Genomic DNA, 10,330 nt, shown 5'->3' with positions numbered 1-10,330 from the left:
TCCAGTCAGCACTATGGATATGTCAATTACTAGTATTCTAAAGATTCTTGAATTTGAAAGTAATATTTGTCTTTGTTATATTATGATAAGGTATTTATATATTCGAAAGAATTTCAAACACATATTGGTACCATTGACTTTTCCGTGAATTAGGAAGACAAGTAGTTAATCCTTTAGAGCTGATATTCCTTTATGCTTGTTTATTTTTATCTCGGTTAGATAATGGAATATATTATGTATTTAAGAATTCAGATAAATTTATCTATATAAAATATATTTTAATCGCTAAATTATTTTGTAATTGTTTGTAGGAATGGAACAGAATGATGGAGTGGTGTGTTTCCTTGTAATTTGATTTTCAACTTATATTGAGCTTGTGCGTATATTACCGTTGTCAATGAATAAGGTTATCCTGCATTACTGTTAATCCATTTACATTTTATCAAAACTGTTGTAGGCTTTAGATGCCGTCATCTTGTCCCCGGTCTTATCGCAAGAAAAAAAATTACGTTACACTTTGAAACACCAAACATTCATATACAGGTATTTACTTTTCTGGTGTTATGTAGCCTTGAAAGTGCACCTATCGCCTACTAGGACCAGAAAAAAAATATCAGTTTTATTTACAATCTTCATATGCGAGGCAACGTTAGATAAAGACATATTTTACGTGTGTGTCTTCTCCTGAACAAGCAAAACACTTATCATTCGTTGATTCCATCAATTAGCAGGTACCACGACGATGCAATCCTTCCCTGGTTTTTCAAAATCAAATGCTGTGATATCTTCAAATTCTTCGGGAGTCCATTTCAATCACTATCTCTACCATTTTTTCAACATATTCGATCAGAAGCTTCTTATTTAATTATACTTTCATTATTCGATTTAAAGTCATATCCAAGTGCAAGTTATTGTTCAGATACACAATGTACAATGTACCATCATATCGGTTTTTTAAACAACAATACTATCAATATGTTAACAGAATCTTAAATCAAACTCATACAAAACTAAGACAAAAAAAATGAACTAAAGAAAAAACAACACAAAGAGGCACGACCAATACAATTAGAATAATATCAGTTTTTCAGTAAAGGAAAGGGTTCGGCCTCATCTGACACTCGCGAAGTAGAATATAGTCAATCCTAGATAATGTCACGTTCCAAAAATTAGAACTAAGTCAACAAGAATGCAAAAACTGGACACATCCACGAGCATCCACAAGGTTAAATGATAGAAACCCTGCTATCTTCATTAACCAGCATCTATCGAAACCGTGTGTTGTGAGTTTGTCTGTCAGCTGTCGTCATGAGGCACATACTTATGCATGATAGATTATGTATGCATGTACTGTCATACACAAGCTCAAAGTGATTTTAACATTTAAATATTGAAGAAATTTTCAGATGATTACACACACGTGAATATCATTTTGAAGTAATCTGCATTAGAACCAAATAAGGAGCTAAACTGCATTATATGACTGTTTCGTCCTTCTAAGACTCTTTAGTGATGCTTCATCATACAGCTGTTTCGTCCTTTAAGTACTTGTCAATAATGCTTAAGAAATTCCAAAGTGATCGACATAATGGTGAAAATGTAGATGGGGAGGTTCAGTCCAACGATGAAATAAAATTAAATTAAAAATATAATTATATCCATATCTGTTTCTATTTAGATCGAACTTGTGACCTCATGATAGCATGACTAATGCTTTACTTCCTGTGCTCTAGACATGACAGAAGAAATCATAAACATTTATTTCTCATTCAAAATCGAAAATATAATCTTGAGTTTCACCAATATGTGAGATGATTTACCCCTAGTCGGTGATTATGAGGAACAGGTGAAAGTACATATAAATTGGGAGGTCTTTTGTCTTATTAAACTTTAAAAAGAATCAAGCAGCAGTTATATATATATACTTTTTTAAAAGAGGATATCATGTTACACATCGTAAATTTTGTATCCTGCAACACATTGCGAAACGCATTCTTTGTGAGAAGAATTTTTCGCGTGTTCCTTATTTAACAGTTAGATTTGATTTAACACTTATTTTATTTCGTACTACGATAATCTGATTAAGACCCGCTTAAATTGCCGTCCAGAGATCATCTGTTATTGACATTTTGTCTCTAACGTTTGTGAAGTTAACAAAATTGCGGCAAAATCTGATTTTATCTCCAACTCGGTAATGCAAAATAATTAGATTACTTTAAATCTTTAATACTTTGACCAATTTTTCACGATATTTTGTCGAAATAACATTACGACAATCAAATTATTAGGTTTGCTTTTATGACATTCTATAACCTTATCAAATAGTTATGCTTTACCAGATAATAACTACCAGTTAGAGGATGGATACATAAAACAGTAGGTCCATTAACCAATTAATACATAATATTGGTTCTTCTCACTGAACATTTCTGTGTGTTTCTAAACTGTAACATAAAAAATCCTACGTAATGTGCAAATTGACACTATTTATTGACAAATGTCAGATAAAATACGCAGAATAAACCAAATTGAAAACGTTTTGAGATTTTAACTTTATAAAATCATAAAAAAGTCAATTTATATCTGATTGGAAAAGCTTAAAACGCGCCTATCATGCAAATCAGAACGTTATACCGACAGATATAAACGTTTTTGCCATTGGAATATATACGTGTACTTCTATATGTAACAAATACTCTTTCTGGCGTAAAATATCTCAATATTAAGCAATTAACTTGCTAAATACTAAAATAATGTGGCTTTTTTAAAATCATGAAGATTATTGACACCTTGCGAATGATGTGAACATCTTTTGCCTATATCTGCTTCCCGAACGTCATATATCTTATCTTTAGAAGATATTATTAGTTTTCGTATCTGGGTTGGTGATGTATGTTGCCCTTGTCACTGAAAAAATATGCATTTGCAGCATTAATGATAACAGAAGTTCTCTGATATTAAGGTTTGTACATAATATGTAAAAAAAAAAACAAAAAAAAAACAAGGAGGTACCAACATTGCAACATAATTCAAACTCATATTCCATCTAACTAGGGCAAAATAGAAACAGGGATTTACACGGAGACTCTTGAAAAAGTACATGTAGAATAAGGCCTGGTGTCCAGGAAGAATAAGCATCTTCTGCGTTTTCGACGATAGCTGCCATGAAACCTTGGTCAATCCAAGTAAAACAATGTCGCGATTTCAAATGAGAACAATGTATACAACAACGGAACCTACAGGTAAACTAACGAGCATCAAGTATGTCCATCTCCATGAGGCACAAAGAAATAGAATATTTCTCAGTGAGATCACTATGTGACCAACCAAATAACTATGATAATGACACACTATGACCGTTCGGAAAAACATTAAAGATATATGACATCATTGTACATCGATGGCTATAAGCTATTCGGTTTTATTTGGGTTTTAGTTACTCAGATAAATAGTGTATGTTAAACCGATGATGATGATGATGATAATGATGATAATGATGACAGCCTGTACAAGTGTTGATGTGTGCTTATGTATTGAAATGTCTTGATATGTTATAATGAAATTTTAAAAAATACAATAAAAAAAACGCGAAAATGATATACACAAATGTTAATAGTTTTCAAAGAATTCATATCAAATATGTTGCATTGTAAACAACCTGTCGACATTTAACGTTATCATTTACCGACTGCTGTTGCAAAACACTCACACACACACATGTACAATACTAACTGCTTTTGGTAGACGACTATTTGCATATATCAAAGAGACGTATGTTGTTAGTAACTTCTGTCTATAGGAAAACGTATCTGGGATAAGGGTTGATGTATATACCAGATATTCTGTCACTGATGCTGACGGTTGTTCGTTCAAATAGCTTACCACAAGCAATATGCGTTTTCATGCATCGTTAAGAGATTTTCTTGTCCAGTATGAAATACAAGATATAAAATTTTAAGTTTATAGCAGAAAATTGGAAGACATTCCTGCATCGGGAAGATTCGATATAGAATAATGTAGCTTGCATTTGGAAATAGGTTAAAACCTCATAGATGTTTATTGCATTTTTTGTAAAAAAAAACATGAACCATCGTTTCTTAATTTTCGACCATCACTTGTTTTATTTTAAATTCATGTATCTTTCGACGACTCTTGGATTTTTCACAGTTATAATGATGTATTTTCCAAATTGCTCAATTACCCGGAGAGACAATATTTGTCTGTTCCTTTTTGTTTGTATGCAAAATTTTGAGTTTGTTTAGATAAAGTAGCAAATATCTTAACTAGACACCGCATGAAAGCTTCAAACTTAACATCAAAGGTTTAGTATGTACTAATATCACTAAATATGGGATATCTATATCTTACACGGGGAAGCTTGTACACTTAGACTCACATTAGAGTAGCACCATCATTTTATGTAGCGTTATAATGACGCAAATTGATAACGTCATCACCTTCAACGTGCATGACGTGTAACAAAAATGACTACAAGATGAATTGGTTTCGCAAAGCTTACAATATGTCACCTTCTATTAAAATGAGAAAAAATAACCAGACACGTGTCTTTTCTCTTGACAGGGATACATCATCCCCGGCATACGGCGTGCTGACTATCCCAGCTCTTACACCCGTGTTGAGATACCCCGGTCCTACAAACAGGCAAGATTATATGATTCCGTATACCGATTAAAAGAAGCAACATAACAACATTGTTGTTTATAGAAATGCTGTTGTTATCTTGAAAAAAAAACTTCTCATTTAGTTTTTAGGAAAACAACTGTAGCTAAATTTCTCAAATGATATTTACAACTTCATATTAATGGTACTTACCGAAAATGAAAGAAAAAGAAACAAAAACGGCCCAATCTGTGGAACCAATACCGTTTACCTACCTTTCATGACATGGTGACCAGAATGGAATCGTGCCCGATATTACAAGTAATATCATTGAACAATGCCAGATATTGGAGGTAATTTCATTGAATCGTGTCAGGCATTAAGTAACTAAGGGACGTTGTGAGGTTTTATATCAGGAGGGGTGAAAAGAGATGCATTGGGGATGGGGGGTGGGGGGTGTTATTATGATTCAGAGAAGAGATCTTGCATGAAATTCCATTCATTAATATATCAATAGAACAACAACAGATACACAAATAAAATAACACAGGAATACATATATATTAGAGGACATTATTGATACGCAGGGTGCGATTTTCCACAAAGAGTGGATATATCCTATTGTTGGCCTATCAGCATGGTGTGTGTCTATGTTGATGATTGTAGCCTGCTTTCCGTATTTGCGAGATAATTTGGGAGTCAAGTGGAAAATGTAGGACATGATCCGGTTTGAATTATTTGTGAATACATATAATTCACAATTGAAATATTTATATATTGGTTATGTAATGCTACTAAATTAAAACCAGTTACTGAAAATATTGATTACTATCGCTGGCTTGAATTACTATGTATAAATGCTTATTGGTCTGTTTCAAATTAAATACAAATGTAAATAACTTACTGCCACCATTAACGTGTAAACCATTACCTTTTCCATTGTCTATATGGTCCACTTTAGTTCCAGATTGTCGCGGTGTTGTTAGCATCATATTCAATACAATTGTGTCTTGTTCTGCTCCTTGGTTTAATGCTTTCTCACTGCAAACAAAGTCTCATTCATACAGTGAACCATAAGAGAGCCTCACATTCAAAATGAGTTTATTGATAGATACATCGTTTATACCATATTTAATTTACAGATGTTTCTTCTAATAAGGAATGTTTGAAAATGAAACTCACAGAAAAACTTGTGCATTTGTTATCTCTGTTAATATACTTCTAGGTATTTAAATGATGAAATATACTAAAACGAAAAAGAAACGCCGTGTAACCTAAAAAGATTCTTTTAAATGATATAATTTAATGTTACATTATTTCATTCATTTTTGTATACAATTTCATCTATTTGGAACCATTTGTTGAAGGTTCTATCGATTATCAATGCTAATTATGCCAAAAAGTCCCCTTTTTAGCGATGACCCTACTTGTATTGCGCAAGACGGCCGGACATTTCAGTATCTTTTGTGTCCTCCATGCGCAGCAGTCGCAGCCTTGATTCTTCTATGCATGGAATTCATCAGGGTGTTAACCCTTGCAATGGGGATGTTATTCCATTCTTAATGCAAGGCACGTGTGAGCTGGACCAGATTAATGGGGGCATTTGGACGTCACCCTAACTCTCCTATCCAATTCGTCCCACAAATGCTCAATTGGAGACAAATCTGGACTGAATGCTGGCCAATCGATTGGGATTACGTTATTGTTGGCAAGAAATTGCTTACAAACTCTAGCGACATGGGGCCGGGCATTGTCTTGCTGGGATATCAGGTTCCGTGCTTGCACACATGGCAAGGCAACTGGGCGAAGGATTTCGTCTCTATACCTTACGCCGGTTAAATTACCGTCAATCACGATCAGGGGTGATTTAAACCCATAGGAGATACCGCCCCAAACACATACTGAACCACCGCCAAACCTATCCCGCTCAGCGACGCACGCGTCGGTGTAACGTTCCCCTCGACGTCGATATACACGACGTCGCCCGTCCGAACGGTAGAGAGTGAACTGGGATTCGTCAGTGAGGAATACTCGTCTCCATTGCCTTATAGAAAAATTGCTGGGCGAGTGTGCTTGTAACCAAGCCAATCGGCGTTGGCGACGCGCAGGAGTTAGGGGCAGACCAACATAGGGACGTCGGGCTCTTAGGCCATTGACGCGTAATCGGTTTCGAACCGTATCATGATAAATATGGCGGTTATGACTGCCTATAGTGTTATTTGCAGTTTCGGTAGCTGTGAGATTGCGATTACGTAAGTGAGAAAGTCTTATAAACCGATCCTGATGTGGTGTCGTGACGCGCGGACGTCCACTTCGCGGTCGGTCGATGACCCTTCCCGTCACTCGCACACGTTGGACAAGACGTTGAATTGTCCGAATATGCACACCAAAATGTGCAGCAACCTGAACTTGGCCCTGACCCTGCAAAAGCATTCCTGTAGCCTGTCCCGGCTGGACTTCCGTCAATCGTGGCATGGATGTAAATTGCTTAATTCGAATCAAACTTTGAAAAAACAATCCGAATACTTGAACAGTATCAAATAGACTGAAAATTTCCATTGGCGAACTCAATTACCTTCCCCTGCACGGGATTCTTGTATTTTAGCACGTGCCTCGCACGGAGCGCGGAAGTCAGGTATTGTGTGATTTTAAACACGTGTACCTAGTGACTGCGAACAACACATCAACCTGACCGAGTGTCATTATTCTAGGCCAAGCAATAAATCATTTGTAGTATATTTAGTGTACCCGGCGTTTCTTTTCCGTGTTAGTATATATCATATGTCAAGCATGGATGATAGGAAACTTACAGGAAGGTCAGTATAGGAGTCATAGTTACAACCGTATTCAAACGGTTACACATAACTGACATAGTCTGCAATTTATCCATGGCAATAACATCATCTGATGAAGTCACACGCATTAAAATTTTGATATGTTGGTTCTGAAACATAAAAAAATATCAACATGTATGTACTGAGTGACATTTGAAGTTTTAGAAGACAGGGAGACAAAAGAAAAAGCATTATCAGCCACATGTGTGAGAATACGTAATTGGTTAGAGTGAGCAACAAATGGGCAACAACGCACTAAAATGACAAGTGATAATTTATATCACCATTACGTTTTAGTGTGTTGTTTCACCTTTTTGTTCTGGTTTTGGTCAGACCCACTCCGCGGTACTACCAAATGTGTTTGGTAGGCATTTTCCTGATTAAGCGATTTGGTTTCCGTTACCGGTAAAGGATGTTCGATACAATGATAGCTTATCTGCTAGGTCGTTTATGCAAAGACAGTCTGAGGTTATAAGTTAACCATTACATTTTAGGTCGATAAACGAAAGATTTTAGTAAATCAATTGTTTTCCTCTTAATTCACGTGTTCCAAGAGTTGTCAGCCATCATCGCTGACTGCTAAAGCACAAAGCTGTATAAGCTTTTAGTTTGGTAGATAGGCCAAAGTAACTATCGATTACATTGGCAATTCATATATAAGAAGGTATTTATTACCGGATAATGCGATAACTATTTAGTTATCCTGTTTTTCGTACATCTTCCCAATGTACTATAATGTTAGTTTATCTAAAGTATGTTTTTATTGTTATTCGTTATCAGGTGATTCAATCACATTAACAAAACTGTTGCAGAATGTATCATAAGTTTGTAAACATTTTACTTTAAATAAATGAACAACAACAATTGATTGACATTCCCCTATCATGGCCATTGCATAACGGCAACGAGAGAACTTATTCGAAGTTAAACTTCAAATTGCAAATGATGGTCAAGCCTCGAATTCGCCTCCATCAGCATTAACCCTCGACTTTAGAGACACCTATTTTCTCTTTAAATTGAAAAAGAAATGTTTAAAAAAGGCATGCCCTTCGCTCAAATCTTGACAAAATTAGTTTAAAAACTAACATATTGTTGATAGCTATTGTTTGTTTACAATTATGTATTGTGGGTTGAAAACAGGTGTACATTCGCGTGAGATAGCAAAATAATCAAAATAATCAAAGTTATATAATACGTTTGTATGAGATATGACGTAAACAATGATATACATCATTACCCGTGTACGTTCTTTCTCGTTGGTATTAATGATATCTGGATGACCTCTGGATTGCCTTATCGCATTTCATGTCTAGGTCTTCCAGTTATCTTTATTTTTTTTATCTTGGTTTGCGTTGTTATGCAATCATATAGGAATGAATCCTCTGTTGTTTTTTATCAATATTAAATACACCTTTCTAACAGCTCGGACAAAATTAACTTAACAATATAGAGGATATGGGTAGATCATGTAGGTCATGAGCTGCTGGGACAAAGAAAACAAATTACAATCTCTAATTTGGAATATAAGTTTTGATTTGTCACAGATTTACATATCGTCTGTCGTCTATGCCGCAGAATACTCTCATTTCCCGAATGAGCTGCTGGTCTTATGATCCTTGAACTTTTTCAAAGGTCTCCGAGTAAATATTTCGTTCGTATATTTTACCCTTGTTTCATTTTTGATTGTCAATAACGAGTCCATTTTGGTTGTAAAACCCTCCTGAGTAATACTAGCATAGCTCTATACATAGTCTGCTACGATTGCTTCCTACAACAGGTCTGGATTTCTATCTAACTGTATGATGCTTTTGATTCTCTTATCGTGAACTTCTGGAAATCATCCTTGCCTCCTGTACCTCTGGTGTCTTCTCATTTTCTTTTTTAATTATCTATTCATTTATTTTGTTTATTTTTTGGGAGGAGGGGGTTGGGACGTGGAGAGAGGAAGGGTTGTTAGAGCGGTTGTGAAAGGGCTTTTGTTTTTGTTTTTGTTTGCTTAGATTTTTTAAGCGACTTTGAAGACGAGATTTGGAGTTGCGGATTTATTTCGGCATTATTTTTCGGATGCTGTTTATTTCATAATTACATCTTGTTCCCATGTAAGAGCACTGATAACTCAGATTCGACTGTCCACGTACACATTGAGCGAATGATATTTGACAGTAAATTATATCAGCAATGCATTTGGAGACATAAGTGAAAATCTACGACTCGAAGACAAACAAATGTCAATCATTGGTTTTCTCTCGTTCCTGGTTTGAAAGGAATCCTATTTTTTATCTGGAAAATATTTTCTTATATTGATAAGAATTTATTGAATGAATGGTCGATGTTGTTATTGCGACATTTAAAAATGACTATCATGAATTGTATTTACGCTGTGTTATACAGTGATAAATAACATGTACCGTGTTCAGACATGGCATTATCAGAAAATCACTCAAAGATATTCATCACCTTGAAAATGCATGTTTATCGTCTTTATTGAAGATAAACTATATATAATTTGATAAAAACATATGTTCTGCCGGAAATTATGTTCACAGGCACGCAGTCAGGTCCATCAATATACGATTTAGTTGGCAATATTCGCAAAGATGTAAGTTCGTTATATTTGCATTCATCAAAGAATTTCCAACTTAAATGCCCAAAATATTTGTAATATACGTCTGTATTTGTGGATATCAAGTGAGAACAAGCGTGAGATTTGAACTAACCAAAACTGCGACTACCGCGAAATATTACCAACAGTTTGGGTTTGGTTTAATTCCTCACAAGCTTTGCCTTTCGCATTTAGCCTTTAATTTCCTTTAGTTATATATAACTCATATGATATTTGTCAAAACTCCTTCTTACGCCTCTGCTTATTCAATACG

Source organism: Ylistrum balloti, unplaced genomic scaffold, assembly GCF_031769215.1.
Source record: "Ylistrum balloti isolate Yb309-2 unplaced genomic scaffold, AGI_CSIRO_Ybal_v1 Utg370412, whole genome shotgun sequence".
Classification (NCBI taxonomy): domain Eukaryota; kingdom Metazoa; phylum Mollusca; class Bivalvia; order Pectinida; family Pectinidae; genus Ylistrum; species Ylistrum balloti.
This window is presented reverse-complemented; position numbering follows the sequence as displayed.